At 43.8% G+C, this 17,844-nt stretch overlaps 1 long non-coding RNA gene across 1 annotated transcript; it reads right to left on the bottom strand.

The window, feature by feature from the left end:
* Positions 1 to 8,018: 8,018 nt before the first annotated feature.
* LOC121020509 (uncharacterized) lies at positions 8,019 to 15,237 on the bottom strand. The gene is made up of 3 exons (XR_005786172.1): positions 14,906 to 15,237; positions 11,700 to 12,474; positions 8,019 to 8,127 (listed from the first exon to the last, which is right to left on the bottom strand). It is a non-coding gene; the product is annotated as an uncharacterized LOC121020509 (long non-coding RNA).
* Between the last annotated feature and the right edge of the window lie 2,607 nt (positions 15,238 to 17,844).

Here is a 17,844-nt window from a genome sequence, read left to right as displayed (position 1 = left end):
TTAACAAGTTCCCAGATGCTGTAGATGCTGCTGGTCTGAGGGCCACACTTTGAATTTTTTTTTTTTTCAACGTTTTTATTTATTTTTTTTTTTTGGGACAGAGAGAGACAGAGCATGAACGGGGGAGGGGCAGAGAGAGAGGGAGACACAGAATCGGAAACAGGCTCCAGGCTCCGAGCCATCAGCCCAGAGCCTGACGCGGGGCTCGAACTCACGGACCGCGAAATCGTGACCTGGCTGAAGTCGGACGCTTAACCGACTGCGCCACCCAGGCGCCCCTGAGGGCCACACTTTGAACGGTGAGGCCGTAGAAATCAGGTTGGTCAGTGATGCTCATGGAAAGCATGCCAGCAAAAGTCTTCTCAATGGAACCTCATTGGGTAAATTGGGTAAAATTGGGTAGAAACAGGTTTCAAGCGGGCATTTTGCATCTGTGAGGTCTTCTGGTGCCCCTCCTCGTTCCTCCCTGTGGATAATTCTCCACTGTCCCTCTGTTACTGTTTAGAAGAGATACCCGAATACAGGTAGCTGGGAGGCCAGGCATAGCCATGGCAGACATTTTCACCGTGGGCCTCAAACGGGCTCCCTGGGTTGGTGGCCTCCTTTATAAATTGGCTCCTGACCAGAACGCAGTCCAGCTTGGATGGGTTGCCCCAGGCCGTAGCTCTCAGCATATGCAGCCCTGCCTCATCCTCCTGAGGGCCGCCAAAGCCCTCTTGAGAATCAGCAAATGGCTGCTTCCTTTTTGGTCCAGTCCCATCTGGTCAGCTGAACTTTGCCAAAGCAGGTTTCCCTGCAGAATCAACCACCAGCGCAGTATCCTTTTAGAGGCAAGGAGAACCCTCACTTGATCATACCCACACACCTCCTTCTCCATCACTTTCCCCTCCTATCCGCTGATTTTTTTTTTTTTAATTTTTTTTTTTTAACGTTTATTTATTTTTTTGGGACAGAGAGAGACAGAGCATGAACGGGGGAGGGGCAGAGAGAGAGGGAGACACAGAATCAGAAACAGGCTCCAGGCTCTGAGCCATCAGCCCAGAGCCCGACGTGGGGCTCGAACTCACAGACCGCGAGGGGCTCGAACTCCCGGACCGCGAGATCATGACCTGGCTGAAGTCGGACGCTTAACCGACTGCGCCACCCAGGCGCCCCTATCCGCTGATTTTTTAGTCAAGCCACAGAAGAACCAGATGCTCACCTCTGGTCCAGCAAAACGCTTTTCCGGAAATGGAATATTGATGTTTTCTGCCTGTATCAGCATGTGTTCCCACAGACTCTGCTTTTGGGGTGACCCAATTTGGACATGATTTCTCATCTGTAAACCTCTCAGTGAGCTCTGAGTAAGTTTGGAGTGAAAGAGAACGAGTTAGCCTGCGGACCCAGTGTCCCCTCTGCTCCTGCTCTAGCCCGAAACCGCTCTGTGGCCAAGATCATGTCCCTTCCCTTCTTTGACACTTTGCCACCCTGCATGAGGAACAGTGAGTCCTACCTTGCAGGGTAGGTACGTGGATGACCAAAGGACCTGGCACAGAGTGGGCTATCCCACCAGACGGCATCCAGCTACCGTCGGCCATGATTTTTACTTCGACTACATTTCATTGGCTTATGTTTGACGAGACTCTAGGAAGCTGTCCCAGGGCCCTCTTTGCTGTCAAGAGAATGTGACTTTCTGATGGCCTGGCAGACATAGGCTGAGGACAGTCTGAGCGTGACCCCGTCATCCCCACTGGTCACCAGGATCAACGTATCTCATCCAGTTGACTTCCTCCTTAAGCGTCCTTGAGACCATTCCTACCTGTGAAGCGAAGGCAGCAAAGGAAACTGAGGGCCTCACCCTGGCTGTCCCTTACTGAGCTTTCTGGGTCCCCTTAGCCGTGTGCCAACTGTCCTCCTTAATTTGTTGCCTGGCTTTTGAAGTTCGGGGTTGCCACCAATCACCTCCCAGGGAACCATCTGACTACCTCCTTCCCTGAGGGCCAAGTATCCCCAACACATCAGACACAGGCAGGTACACACATACACACACACCCACACACCAGTCCCACACAGACACAGATATGCACATGTATATACCACACACACTCTCTCACACAACATACACACACACACCACACTCACACATACAGACACACGTGTATATGCCACACCACACCCCCCCACACACGCATTCCACAGGCACACAAACCACCCTCACAAAACACACACACATGGGCAAACAGAATTGCCCACCACCGATGCATTCGTCCTCCTTTTACTCTTAACCTCCTTTACTCGTACTCCTTTTACTGGAAATTTGCATGCAGTGTTTCAGAAAGCTCATAAACAAAAGTAACATAGTTTTCTCCAAGTTTCAAATCCCAATGTCCAAATCTCCTATCAGAACTTTTTTTTTTTTAATTTTTTTCAACGTTTTTATTTATTTATGGGACAGACAGAGACAGAGCATGAACGGGGGAGGGGCAGAGAGAGAGGGAGACACAGAATCGGAAACAGGCTCCAGGCTCCGAGCCATCAGCCCAGAGCCCGACGCGGGGCTCGAACCCACGGACCGCGAGATCGTGACCTGGCTGAAGTCGGACGCTTAACCGACTGCGCCACCCAGGCGCCCCTCCTATCAGAACTTTAAAGAAAAGTAATCAGTCTCACGATCAAATACAAAACAAATGTGTTTAGTTAAACAGGCTAGCTCCGAGCTTAAAGGAGATCCAAATATGAATGTGTTGAGAATAATGTTACATTATGGAATATTTCCCTCCCACATTCCCAGGGCCGTTCTCGAGACCTCTCCACCTTCTCGCTAGCTCCTGTTTAGCTCTGCCACTGGTCAGAGAAAACACAATTATCTGTCTACACATAATGTGTCCCGAGTTCCTCCACCATATCCACACAAGAAGGGCAGAAGAAAACTCAGAAGAAAATTCAGAGTTTATTTCATGTAAGTTCTGCCCCCCAGAATCTGAGGCCTTGGGTTTGAGGTCCTGATCTGTTACATACCAACTGGGAGATTTGGAAAACCGGCTTAATCTCTCTGAGCCTCAGCAAAGGAGGATAACAATACTTACTCGATAGTGTTTGTGTGAAGAAAAAACTAAAATAATATTTCTAAAGGTACTTGAAGTATTCAAATATTGCCTGACCTAGTGATATGTTATTTATGAGAGTCCCTTGGCATCTCTAATGTATATATGTACATATTTACTTACATATAAAAAACTTATGTATATATATTTTATATAAGTTTTTCAAACACTCTGATTTCTCTAACATGCTAAGACCATGGTCTCATAATCACCCACACTTTGTAAGGCATAAAACAAATAACAGCATTTTATTTCAACTGCAATTTTGCTTTTCATCACTGGAAACTGAACAGTGTTGAGATGGAAAATTTGGGATAGCCTGCTCAGACCATTTGATTCTCAAATATAATAAAACACTTCTTTAAAAAAAACACCCTTAAACTAATGCCACTAGAAAAAAAAAAAAAAACCTGCAGCTAAAAGTGATTCCTGCTCCTGAACATTCTTCCAATCAAGTCAACTAACAGATTGTCTTCAAATAGGTGCCATGTGAATAAATGAGAAATTACAAAAAGATCAGCACATCTTTTGTCTTAGCTTTTGTAATCAGATGGTTACTTGAACTTCGTCGAATCACAAGTGATTTCCTTTTCCCCAAGTTTAAGCGTAAGCACATCCTTCTTCTTCTGTCTTGTTTTTGATTTTTCCTTTGGAGCATCCCATGGAAGTAACATCAAAGTGATATAAAGTTTATCCTTTCTGCCACCATGCTCTTATGTGATAGTCTGATAGACAAGACATACGTTTCTGTTCTCAGCTCTAACAATATTGAACCCCCATAGCCAAGAATTGATTATAAATAGTTAATTAAGAGTTCTAGGAGGAAACATCTCATAGAATCGGTGATTGGCTTTAAAATTAAGTAGAAGGAGAACATGTGCTCAGATGCTCACCCTTGATGAGGCACCTCCTTTGTAAGGGGTCCCTATGCTTTCCTGGGAGCAAAACACCCTTAGATCCCTGGCCAGCTAAGAGATGAGCCTCGGTGCCACGATCTTTTTCTAGGACGCGTACCTGGAGGTCGAGGGTGGCGTGGGTTTTTCAATCACGTAAACACTTAGGTGAAGTCAGAGTTCCTTGACTGTAACACAAAGCGGGTCTTCACTACATTTAAGGATGGTTGGCTGACCTTCTTCCATTTTTCTATGCCAAGTGCAGAGCAGTAACTCAATTAACATTTTCATTTCGATCGAATTAGTGATCTTGCTCTTGACCTTGTACTCGGAGACCTGAATGATGGGGGGTTAATTTAGCTGAGAATATAGCCTTTTGCCATATTCATAACTAATGTATGAGCAGACTTAGGGGAAAAACATGAAAAACTAAAAGAATATAAGATCCATGTCTGGTCCTAGAGAAAGCTAGAATTAAAAATAATTTAGGGGATGGGCTTAGGTCTTATTAAGTATATCTGATGTTTCCCAGCTGGAAAAAAATAGGTGCCTGGGAAAGTGAGCTGGAGGGCAAGAGTTCAGGGATATTTAGTCTCACTGATGATGCACTTAGGTTTCACTGGAGTCTACGCATGGATACCTCTTACTTGCATCAATCTTTACTTCTATTCTAGTGATCCCCCCAAACCATATCCCATATTACATAAAAGCCATCTGAACCTGAGTAGTTTCAACATTATGCTACATTCTTTTTCCCTCCCGATTTATTGAGACATGATTGGCATAGACCATCATGTAAGTTTAAGGTACACAGTGTGATGATTTGATATACATGCATACTTTGAAAGGATTACCACACTAAGGTTAGTAAACACATTCATGACCTCACAAAGTTACTATTTCTTTCCTTTTTCTCCTCCTCCCTCACCCCTCCTTCCTCCTCCTTTTCCACCTCCCCTTCCTCTTCTTCTCTTTCTCTTTCTCCTTCTCCTCCTCCCTCTCTGCTCCCCCTCCCTGTCCTCCTCCTTCTCCTCCTTCTTCTTCTTCTTCTTCTTCAGAACTTTTAAGATCTACTCTCTTAGCAAGTTTCAAGTATACAATACAGTATTGTTAGCTATCGTCCCCATGCAGTACGTTAGATCTCCAAAACTTATTCGTCTTGCAGCTGGATGTCTGTATCACATTGTATTTTATATGGATTTTCCAATGTTGTAAGAGATCTTTTTGAAGATTCCCTTAAATTTTTTTTGACATACAAAACATTGAAATTTTCTTTGAAATAATAAAAGGCTAGAGGTGAAATGCTACACTGTATCCATGGTATAACACCGGTGCTATTGTGTTTTGCATGATGAAGGGAGATGTAAGGTAGATAGGAGAACGGGATGTTAGTTCTAGAAGGGACTGCGGAGGTCACCTGAAAGCTCCCATTGTACAGGTGAGAAGCTGAGGCCTGGAGAGCATTTATAACTTGCCAGGATCACATCCAGTTTTCCTATATAATTCAAAAATTTTATGAACCATAGTTATATCATATAATAATTATACAACATTGTTTTTAATACATTTAAACAAACTTACTGTAATTGACATTTATTAAATTATATGATTTGCCTTATATGTTTTGACAAAGCTAAAGACTGAAAAATGGATTATCACACAAAGGCCCCTTCCTCTGCCCAGGAATCACACTTGATGTGATGGATCCTGACTTGTTGATTTCCCTCCTGTGTTCAAAGCATTAGGCTATGTCTCACTGCTTGGGATAACAAAGCATCTCATTTGTCTTCCGAACACAATTTACTTAAGGAGCTTGCTAGAAACCGTTCCCAAACTGAGATGTAAAAGATTTTGCTAGAAAATAAGTATTTCAAGTAGGAGGTTGTTGGATTTCCGTTTCTCAGGGTTCTGGAAAAATACAACATGTATCCTACTTCCCAAATCCGGAGATAAAACTTCACTGGTTCTTTTCACGAAAGAAAGTTCATGGAAAGAAAGAAGATTCAAAGCAATCATAAGCCTAAGAGGGTGTGTTCGATTTCCTTTTGTTTTTATTTTCTCTTAAACACACACTGATTCTAAAATATATTTGTTCATCTCGAAAGTCACCAGCAGTCAAGAACAGTCTAAAGAACCAAGTGGGAGGATTCTCCCTACCAGCCATCAAAACTTACATAAAATGATAAGAGCAGGTGTGGGACTGTTGCAGTGACAGACAATCCCATGGAACAGAACCGAACCCTAGAACAGTTCACCTGGATACGAGCACCAGGTTTTGACAAAACCGACAGGGCAGAATGGAGAAGGCTGAGTGTTTCAGTGGGTGGTGCTGGGTCAGTTAACGTCCGCTTGGAAAAGCAAAGGTGACCCCTCTCTCGTGTCAGAGACAAAAATCCACTCCGGGTAGCTTATTAACTAAAATGAAATATGGTAGCAAAGGTTTCAGAAGATGAGGCAGAGATTTCCTACGTGAAATGCAAATAGCCTATCTGGGAAAAAGTGAAAAAGATTAAGTTGGATTACAGCAAAAAATAGGAGTGTATGTTCATCAAAACACACAACTGAGAAAATGAAAGGCAAGCAGAAAAATAGAAGATATGTGCTATATTCAGAATATATCCAGAATTTCTACAACTAAATAAGGCAAAGACAAGCAACTCTGTGTGCAGATTCAGCTAGATGCTTTTCCTGTGGAGAGTAAGTCCATTCCTGCTCGGAATAGTTGGAGCTCATTTTGGGGGAGGATTGTGTTTCCCAGTCCTGGGATACTGTCTATTTCTGAATGTGAGCTGTAGATTCAAAATAAAGACTGTAATAGCCCCGTGATGGTAAAGACAAAGAAACAGGTCTTGTATGTGATTCTGGTGTTTTGATTTGTGTTCAAAACTGAAAACAAGAAAACAGCACAAACGGCAAGGTGTACCTTTGTTTGGAGAAGGGCAAACTTTACCTCATAAGTGAACTATTTTATTGAATTTGAACACGATTATTTTTATTTTTTTTAACATTCATTTATTTTTGGGAGAGAGAGAGAGAGAGCAGGGGAGAAGCAGAGGGAGACACAGAATCTGAAACAGGCTCCAGGCTCTGAGCGGTCAGCACAGAGCCCGACGCGGGGCTCGAACTCACAGACCGCCAGATCATGACCTGAATGGAAGTCGGACGCTTAACCGACTGAGCCACCCAGGCACCCCGAATTTGAACACTAGTTTTGAAATGCAAATTTATTATTTTTAATTGTTCGTTGATTTTTAAACTAAAGAACAAATCGGTTAGATTATTAGGGCTGATAATTTTGTAATCACTTCTGAAATTAATCTTGTCACGTAGAGAAAGTATCAGAGATATTGTCCAGGTGTCCAATACTCTACATATTCCATGGCCTTAGACTCAAAAGATGTGCAAGACCTCTACCCAAAAAGCTATACAATGTGTTGGGAGTTATTAAAGATGTAGAGAGGTGGAGGGATGTATTCTGGTGAAGGATTGAAGGATAATTACTGTCATATATTAATTCCCCCCAAATCGTTTATTATAAAGTCAAATCAAAATCCCCTTAATTTTTTTTAATTCTCAAGTTAATTAACATACAGTGTGATCTCAGGAGGAGAACCCAGTGATTCATCGCTTACCTATGACACCCAGTGCTCATCTCGAAAAGTGCCCTCCTTAATGCCCATCCCCCATTTAACCCATCCCCCACCTACCTTCTCTCCAGTAACACTCAGCTTTTTCTCTGTATTTAAGAGTCTGTTATGGTTCCCCCACCCCCCGTTTTTAATATTATTTTTCCTTCTCTTCCCTTATGTTCATCTGTGAAGTTTCTCAAGTTCCACATGAGTGAAGTCACGTGATATCTGCCTTTCTCTGACCTGTTTCGCTTAGCATAACACCCTCCAGTTCCATCCAGGTTGCTGCAAATGGCAAGATTTCATTCCTTTTCATCGCCAAGCAGTAGTCCATTGTCTACACACACCACATCCTCTTAATCTGTTCATCAGTTGATGGACATTTGGGATCTTTCCATAATTTGGCTGTTGTTGATAGAACTGCTCTAAACATGGGGGTGCCTGTGCCCCTTCGAATCAACATTTTTGTATCCTTTGGATAAATTCCTAGTAACGCAGTTGCTGGGTCAAGTTTGTAATGGACTATAAAAGAATATAAATAAATTTTAACACAATAAATTTTAACACAAAATTGAAACGATGTGCTTACCAAAAGTCACTATTAACAGACTAAAAAGATAAGCCAAGGAATGGGCGAGGTATTTGACATACATGTAACTGACAACTAACTCATATCCAGAATACATAAACCTTGAACCAACGAATCCAAAAAGCCAGACACAATATAATGCATTCTGAGTGATTCTCGCTGGGGCATTTTGGAGATTGATTCCCATTTCCAGCAGTTGAATGTATAACTTAGTGTTCATTAGGTATATGATCTAATGTTATTATTTATGTTCTGGAAGGGTCAAGAATAGGTAGGGTAAGCCATAGCTTTACCCAAAGTGGGCATGCTATGATAAAAGCCTGTATAAATCATCTTAAATATTGCATATTAGGTTTTAGTTCATTTCACTGGAAAGCTTTGCCTTTTTCTATAAATAAGAAAGGTATCCTGCTTTTTTTCTGTACCAAAATGCACTTGCTCTGCATGAATAGAATGACTTTTTTCCAGAACAGAGACTTTAAGATTCTGAAATCATTAATGCCGATGTTTTCATAAATGACAAACGACCCCAGTGTTGTAGGCAGGTATAACTTACCGTTTGATGTTTCAGTTTAATCCAGCTTTCGTTGATACGAGCTCTTTTTGATATAACATAAGGGGGGGGGAATGAAAGATACTTTCTCCTTGGAAAGTCAAATATTTAGTCAAGTTTAAAAAGTATGTGCACGAGCCCCATAGCAATAGTAATGAATGGTAAAAGCCATTCTCCAAGGATTTAGTATAGCACGGTCATTTTTCATCTCTATTATTTTTTGGTCATTTCTTTTAAAAATCCAGCCCATTGCCTTTTCATGTTATTATGTATGGCTTTTTTCCCCCCTCAAGATTTCTGGGCTGTTGCTATAGCAAAAATAATGATGAAATTTTGCCTAATGTTCTTTTGCTCTTGAGTTTCAAACGAACAACGGTGTGGTGCATCCTGCGTTTGCCATATTGACCACGGTAGGTCTTATTTATGTAAGAGAGGAAGGTCTCCTCAGCGCTTCGCCAATCCATTTATTTGGAGGAAGAGTAACTGTACCAGTGAGCACCCGTTTCCCCATTTCTACAGTCCATATTCACTGGAAAGAAGAATAAAGTTTTAAGCTGAATTCATAGGGTGCCATTTCCATATGTTTCTCCTAAATTTAGTCAGTGATCCCGGCAGAGTGCTTAGGGATGCTTTAACATAACCAGTAAGGGTATGTTGCGCTCATTTATTCTATAAATATTTATCATCGCTTACCATCAGCCAGGAGTAGGCCAGGTACCACGGATGCAATGTGGAAAAGACAGACATGGTCTCTGCCCTCATAGGAGACATGAGCTCCTATCAGACACAGAAAAGTTCACCGTAGTGACCCAAATGTTACAAAGGCACGGGGAATTATTGAAGCATCGGGAGGGTCACCTGATCCAATCTTAGAGAATCGGGGAAGGCTTCCTGAAAGAGGCAGTGGCTAAACACAGACACGACGAGTAGAAATTAAGCGGGCAAGAATGAATCAAAGGGAGAATGTCAAGTCTTCAACTGGAGTGTGGCTTTCAGAGGTGTGGGGGGGGGGGGGCTGTGTGCCAGGATGGGGCCAGAGAGCACGCAAGGCCAGATTTTGAAGGATCTTGCAAGCAGAGACGAAAACTTTGGGTTTGACGATCGGTGCAATAGGAAGCCACCGAAACTGCTGGGCGTGTGAGCTGTATCTGCACCAGAACGGGCTCCGGAGGGACAGAATCTTAAGGCTGATTCTCTGAGTCAGTGGCTGATCCATTTCAATGCCACTGGGGAGTGACAGGCCCCTCCGGGGCTGTCATTTGAGCGCCGGTGGATGAACTTTCGTGCTTGGAGAATTGTGTGGCACCGTCTGAATTGCTGAACGGAACAAAGAGCGGGTAGGGTGGTGGTTGACACAGCTTTGGAATGAACCCTGTTTCACTCAGCTGGAAATTTTCCTCTCGTGCACTCAGCTTTAGAGTGAATTTAGAGGGAGGAAACTAATGAGTAGGCTGGGTCCGCACGGGGAGAGTTCAGGACGTTGGTCACCGTGGTCTTTCCGGAGTCTCTCTGGCGGTTGCCGAGAATAACATCATCATGGCTGCGCAGAGAAAGGATCGTTTGTAAGGCGCGTTGTCTCCTGGCCTCCTGGTCTCCTGTGCTGGGGGGAGTTGGGAGGCAGGTCACTGCTCCGGAAGCAGGGTGCAGCACCACTCTGGGGTGCTCAGAGAATTGTGTTCTTCACCACAGTGTAGGCTTAGACGGAACACAAACTTCAGTGCAGACCCTCCATCAAATCCTTGGGGCTGTTCCATTGAGGGAGACTCCAATATGGCGTCCTCCCTCCAGGCTGCCCCCATTCCAGGGCAGCGGCTTCCTAGAGGGCCGGCGCTCCCACGTTTCTCCATGCCTCAAACGCTACCCATGACACTGGTGACAGTGCCTCTCAGCTTTAACTGCATGTTAGGGTCACCTGGACAGAATTCTAAATCCCAGTGCTCGCAACCATTGAATCCCCAAAAGGAACTGGAATCATGATTGACCTCTTGACCGACTTTTGGGAATGTGGCTCTCAGAGTACCCTTTATGTAATGACTGATGGTTTTGTTACCTACACCTACAGCGATGAGACATGCCACACTAGCCTGTCAGGTTGCTCTTCACAAGCATCAAGATTCCTGGGGCGCCTGGGTGGCTCAGTCGTTTAAGCGTCTGACTTCGGCTCAGGTCACGATCTCGCAGGTCGTAAATTCGAGCCCCGCATTGGGCTCTGTGCTGACAGCTTGGAGCCTGAAGCCTGCCTCGGATCCCATGTCTTCCTCTTTCTCTACCCCTCTCTGACTCTTACTCTGTCTCTCTTTCTCTCAAAAATAAATACAAATTAAAAAAAAGATTGATGACATATACCTGATTTTCTGTTTACGGCCCTGAGTTTCTGTCGTCATGGCTGGATGCATAGCAAGAGATGCCTATGAGACCAGCCCCCCAGACTCACAGGGCCCTCCCCGGGCAGAGACATATCACATATGTCCCCATATTTCTATGTGTACCCATCTAGTTCCAGAAGGGAAATGATGCAGAATCCCATGCCTGAACTCTCTGGACTCCACTGATGCAAATCTTTTCCCTGCTGCTTTTGCTCGGTATCATCGCTATGATAAACCAGAGCCGTGAGTATAGGATGCTTTTCATGAATGAATACATGAATGCAACGAACAATGAAATGAAATGGCCATCAGACACTTGCGTTGTCTCTTTTCCAGTGACGAAGGAGTAAATCTGTATTAAGGTGCCTTTACTATAAACTGTAAAACCCCTCTAACGAAGATGGCCTCCTCTCAGGGAAACATTTAACATACATGATCAGAGAGAACTTAAGGAATGCCTGAGTGTTTCCAATCTTGGATACCTCTTTTCTAACTTCGCTCCAAAGAAACACTTCTTGGAGACCAGAATCTTCCCATCAGATTGCTGGCCAAACAGGCATACTTCCCTAGTGCCTGTTCTACTCACCTGCGGTGGTGTGACGGGGACAGTTTCCTGCCCAGGAAGAAAAAAATGCTGTAGTCTCATGCCACATCCCCATCACAGAGCAAGTCAGACATCTACAGCACGTGAGTTACCTGACTGCACGTGCAGGTGGTGGAGAATGGCTTAAAATGGACGGAAATGATTTCCACTGGGTCCGCTGACGGAGGCTAGAGTCACTGGGAACGGGAAAAGACAAGGTAGCCGTGCTTCTGAATCTGTGCAACTATGTCCCAGACCCTGTTCACACATTTCACAGGGAGGATGTGGCAGGAGGGGAGATGGAATAGGTGAGTTTTTGATGGGTATGACCTTCAGGCGTAAAGAAGGTGAGAGCGGCGAAGGAGAGCAGATGTTATAAAGCATATAGCCCTTTGCAAGATCCTTACTGATGCTCATACTCAATGATCTTGAGTTAAAGTTTTTAAAGACCTTTCTCCAGATTCCTCTGTCCTCTGTGTTTCAAGAAGCTGCGGCAGACATTTCTTCCCGAGGTTGACATTTTCATCAGAAGAGAAAGCCTGGGGAGTTTGATGATAGCTGATCACAGGATTCCTGGATAACCAGCATGGGCTTTCCCCTCTTGGTTCTCCTCTAATTAAGTGATCACAGCCACCTCTCTTGATATGTCTGCAAGGGGCCGGAGATAGTTGGCAACTAATCTGTCGGTCGTGCAGAGGACACAAATGGGCTGGGTCAAAGTAGTGGCCGGGTGTCTTCTCTTCACTTCACATTATTTATCCGGGGTTTGGTCCGCAGGCTTGAAAAGAAGGGTACAAAACATTGTAAATATATACTATCTAGGAGACTTACCATGTTCTATTCTAGGCAAAAGATCTGAAATTCGAGTTGTTCAGTAGTAATGAAAATGAATCTTCACACAGGCCCAGAAATACTACGGAAAGCTATGAATAATAAATTTGGGTGAGTCAATATTATTTTGATTGTGCTAGAATAACTCATTACATAAAGGAATTCTGTGATGACTATTTCTGCGGAATGAGAAAACATCCTGTTGAGTTTCTCCGCATTTTATTTTTAAAAATTTTTTTAAGTTTATTTATTTATTTTGGGAGACAGAGACAGCAGGGGAGGAGCAGAGAAAGAGGGGGAGAGAGAGAAAATGCCAAGCAGGCCCCACGCTGCCAGTGGAAAGCCGGATGTGGGGCTCGAACTCATGAACCGTGAGATCATGACCTGAGCCGAAATCAAGGGTTTGGCTCCCTGCATTTCAAACTGTTTTACAATTTTTCAGAAGGTTGTGTGTACCACTAAGCACACTATTAGACAAAAGATGTTGAATGTTCGGTTGTCGTTGTTGTCCCTTTGTCTATCTCCTCTGGGATATTGAAGGCATGATGACAGACCTGAGTGACTGCAAATCAGAGAATTATTTTTTGTTCTTATCTATAATGGCATGGAACACAGTTATGCCACAGAAGTTCCCTATGCAGGTAACAAACAAATCAATCGAAAATCATCCGAGCATTCCCGTCCAGAGCTGTCAAGTGTAGAAAGCAGTTAGGTGACCCTGCCAGGTGGTCAAGCATCAGTGACTCCTCTCCTCTTCCTGTGTCCTGTTCAACCTAAGGCATGTTTATTTCAGACCTCCGGGGAAGGGTACCAAAACGGGATCTTCACCGGACACCGTGCTGGGAAGTACAAAGACACCTTTGGCCTTAAAGCACACATGCTGTAATTAGATCGACTCTTTGCAGAAATCCAGGTGGAGGGCACACAGATGCAAACCTAAACCGTGCACAGCTTGAGCTTTCCAAAGTAAAACCGAGAATAGAGAACAAGCCAGCAAAGTGCTGTGTGTGACCCTCCTGGAGTCCGTGGAGCGTCACTATGGCCAGATGTTACTGCTTTGTCCTTGATATAGACAAGGAAACAGAGGGCGTCCAAGGTCAAACCACTTGTCCACAGGCATAGCTGGGAAGTGACAGTGTTGGGAGTTGCAGCCAGAGGATCCGCTTCCAGAGTCAGTGCTCTACACAGGATGACCTCGCTGGAGCGGCCACATCGATTTCAGCTCAGCACTAAGCTCTGATTTCCTTTCGGATCCCCTTGTAGGTGTGGATCCTTTGTATGTAAGGATTTTTCAACGCCTGGGCTTGCTAATTATACATGCATGTAAAATAGCTCTCATCTGTGCATATGTGCCCTCGCATCCTTCTCAAATGCCTTGCAAAAGAAAGGTGATGGGTGTCTCTTGTTTCCCTACCTATTCACTACCCCTGATTTCAGGCAATATTTTTAGTCCCGAGACAGTCTTCATTTCATCGGTCTTGAGGCGATGAGCTGGAGAGAGGAGAGTCCCCGCTGATCCCTGTCATAACTGATAAGTTCCACTGGGACAGAAAGCCCTGGCTGGCTTCTCAGACTTCTAAATTAGGTCCGTAAAAGGGCACCGGGTTCCAACAGCAAACAGCGCATCTTCCTTCTAATTCCATTTTTAGACCAAACAATTGTGCCAGAGCCCTGTAATGCCCAAACCTAAATCTTATTCTTAATGTTGACCGCCTCAGTGAGTATTATGGTTCCAGCGGCAAAGAACCAGGTTTGCCACTGGAGCCAAAACTTAGGTGAAAATAACCTGCAAGTAGTTTCTGAATGCCTATTATGTGTTTATCGCTAGCGATGGAAATATGGATGGGATATTGACCCTCTCAACGCAGGGGAGAAATCAGATAGTGACTATTACAACACAACCACGTGTGCAGAGGAAATTTTCAAGGATTTTTCTCAGTCCTTCCTTCTCTATGTTTTCCCTCTCCCGTGACCTCCTACCACTCATCCCCCTCTATCACCTTATGCACCCTAAACCTTTATGCTCGCCACTGGCTTTCCTGGGCCACCTGGCATGATTTCCTTTGAAGACCTCAATTTTTCCATAGCAGCCAAGTTCCTGACCTGTCCCAATCCTACTCAACAAAACCCAGTTTTCCTGTGTTCTACTTCCTCAAGCAGCCAGTAAGCTGGTCCAAAGATGTTAATTTCTAACAAAGGTCGAACAATCATTTATGCATTAACAGTCATTTATTAAATCTTGAGCAAATGCTGACAAAGACAATCGTCTCTGAAAGACATGAACATATGGGTAAGGAGCTGGAGTTTGAAAAGTGTCTACTGGGCTTTTTCACATGAGATTCCCAATCCTATCACAATGTCCAATTTGAAATACTCACCATTTATTCTGGACCTTCCGGAGACTTCTCTGATCTGTATGCACTTTCATTGGAGAATTTTATTTTCCTCTCCAAAGATGGATTTTGTTAGTCAAGGCATCAGCGGCAAGTTTAAATTTGCATTTTAAATTTAGAATGATTTATTTTCAATGAAAGGTGCATCGCTGCTGCAGTCAGTCTAGCAGGGACAATAGGACAAAAGATTTATGAGAGAATATTAGACGTGTGAGCTTCCCAACAAAGGAAGAGATTGGCACATTCGATTTTATCATATAAAATCTCTGTCTGACAAAAGATTCCATAAACAAAATTAAGTGACAAACAACAGATCTAGAAACAGTACTTGAAACGTACATAATCAGAGGGCTAGCAGTCAGACTTTACGAGAAGCTCCCCGCATTCAATAAACGAAGAACGAACAACCTAATTTATATGTGGCAAAAAATAGCACTCAGAGAAAAACACAAGTGATTCATAAGCACATGAGAAGAAGCCTGACTTAACTAAGCAAAGCCACGTGAGCTTTGTGAGTATCGGATCGGCAAGGTTAATGAGATTAACACTGAGTGTTATCGTTGGTGAACAGCACATCAGTTGTCACTATAAAGTGGGAGAGTCAACTGGCCCCACTTCTCTGTAGAGCAATTTGGCAACCTTTATCAGAAATGTAAGTCAAAAATGTAAGTCAGCAAATCCTCCAAGGATCTATCTGGCATAAATACTTGCCAAAGTGGACTAATGGTAGCCTCATCATAGTGAAGTCTTGGGCGCCTGGATGGCTCAGTTGGTTAAGCATCTGACAGTTGATGTCGACTCAGGTCATAATTTTGTGGTTTGTGAGTTCACGCCCTGCATCAGGCTCTGTGCTTACAGTACGTAACCTGCTTGAGATTCCCTCTCTCCCTCTCTCTCTGCCCCTCCCCTGTTCATGCTCTCTCTCTCTCTCTCTCTCTCTCTCAACATAAATAAATGATTTCTTAAAAAGGATAAAAATAATGAAGTCTTGAAAACAATCTCAATGTTGGCCAACAGTTATGCATAACATCCACGCCATGCATGCAAAGAAGCTGAAAAATGAGTAAGGGTATACTTACATGGAAGAATGTCCCTTTCTTTATTTTTTAAAGGGCAACATGTCCACGATTTATATTTTTGTAAATAACAACACTATTATCATATATGTGGATGTAAGTATGGGTGTGTGTTCATAGAAAAAGTGTCTAGATGAGGCAAACTGTTGGCAGGGACCTTTAGGGAGGAACCTGAGATAGCGACAAGGGAGTATTTTCTTCCAAATTAATCTCCAAGTTGGATTTTTAAAAATTACTTTCATTATTACCGTACCTTAAGAAAACAGAAAGATTCTAGAATGTTCTCACAAAGTGGTATACCAAAATACACCGACTCCATTATAGTGTTGTTATGTTCTAGAATTCCTATATTTCTTTAAATACCCCCACTGATAATGCACATTTACCCACCGTTCTCACTGAGTATTTAAAATGCTGGAAAGCACACTGTGCTGTAAGTCAGGACATGAGTTCGAGCTTCTGTTCCATCGTGACCCAGCTGTCTGATTGCAGACCACTCGCTCCACCCCTTCTGAATCTCTTAAAGTTGAAAGTTGACCAAGATGAGTTGTTTTCTAATTCTGCTCCCCACAGACACAAGGGTTTTTCTCCACACACAGCCCCCCAGCACTCTGCTTTACAGCTCTGTTTCTCTCTCCTAACGTTTTGTCTGATTTCTGAGCAAAAGTCATTTGAAAATATCCAGAAGAAATTACGTTAAGGCTCCTTGAAGAGCAAATAGTTCTTGAGTCTATGAAATCCAGGCTCTGTTCAGGGGATGCGGACTCTTCAGTCAGTCCTTAGATCACTCCAGCTAAGAAGCTGCTTGTTTTCCCCTTACATCAGGCCAGAAGCACAGACCTCCTTTGTTTTCTCCAGAACGTAAAGTTGGACTGTTGAGGCTCTAACAGAGATGCATGAGAAGAAACAAAGTGCATGCATCAGAAAGCAAGGGGCAGAGTGGGCTGCTGGGGAGAAGGGAAAATTTTGATCCCCCCTTTCTTCCAACGGCCATTGGGCCAGTTGGCATTACCCCTGGCATGATGATTTTGCTTTGCTCATGAACATACTCTGCTCAGAAATAATAGTTGGTGGCGAGCCCCGAGGATCCATTCATCAGGGAGCTGTATTTCATGCTGTACAGTTAAAGGTCAGACCAGAAACCAGCAGTAGCTCTTAATCGGGAGCTGTGGGAGGAGAGAACCCAATCTTCCCTCTCAAGGCCAATGAAATCGAGGGCCTGCATTCAGGGTCAGCCCCGTGCATCCCAGCAAGCTGGGTAAAATTTAACATCAGGGGTCCTTTTCTTTGACTTAGGTGAAGAGACCAAACTGAGAATTTCTAGGGAGTCCTAAATGGATATAGACGTAGCAGACTTAGAACAGATGTTGTTGTACCTTTTCTGCCCATCCCATCCTTTAAAGGATGTTACAAACGCCACTAACCTCACCGCTGTAGCACCACGGTCTGCATCACGAGGTAAAAAGCCACGAAACTGCTCACGAGGTGAAGGAGAATGCCAAGGCTCAGCACACACTGGTCATACTCCCCTTTCACAACCCAGGCACGATCTACAAGGCCACGTTACAGGTGAAACAGGCACAATGTATGAGACCACGTTAGAGGTAAAACAGCCAGATGGGTTATTTATTTTGTCATCCTATGTTTTCCCTCAGGTAAGTCTTCAGACCCAGTTTAAAAATCACAGACTAAATCTACTCAGCTTCAACTCTTTGAATTTCCCCGTTGCCTTTCAACACTTCGATATACACCGCATTTTGCCGAAATTAGCTCTTACTCTGTGGCTTTGTGTAATTGAAAGAGGGGTCTGTCTCCTATCCTCTTGTATCCCGTCAGAGACTCGAATGA

The sequence above is a fragment of the Herpailurus yagouaroundi genome, unplaced genomic scaffold, assembly GCF_014898765.1.
Source record: "Herpailurus yagouaroundi ecotype Mexico unplaced genomic scaffold, PumYag 250, whole genome shotgun sequence".
In the NCBI taxonomy this organism is placed as follows: domain Eukaryota; kingdom Metazoa; phylum Chordata; class Mammalia; order Carnivora; family Felidae; genus Herpailurus; species Herpailurus yagouaroundi.
This window is presented reverse-complemented; position numbering and strand designations above follow the sequence as displayed.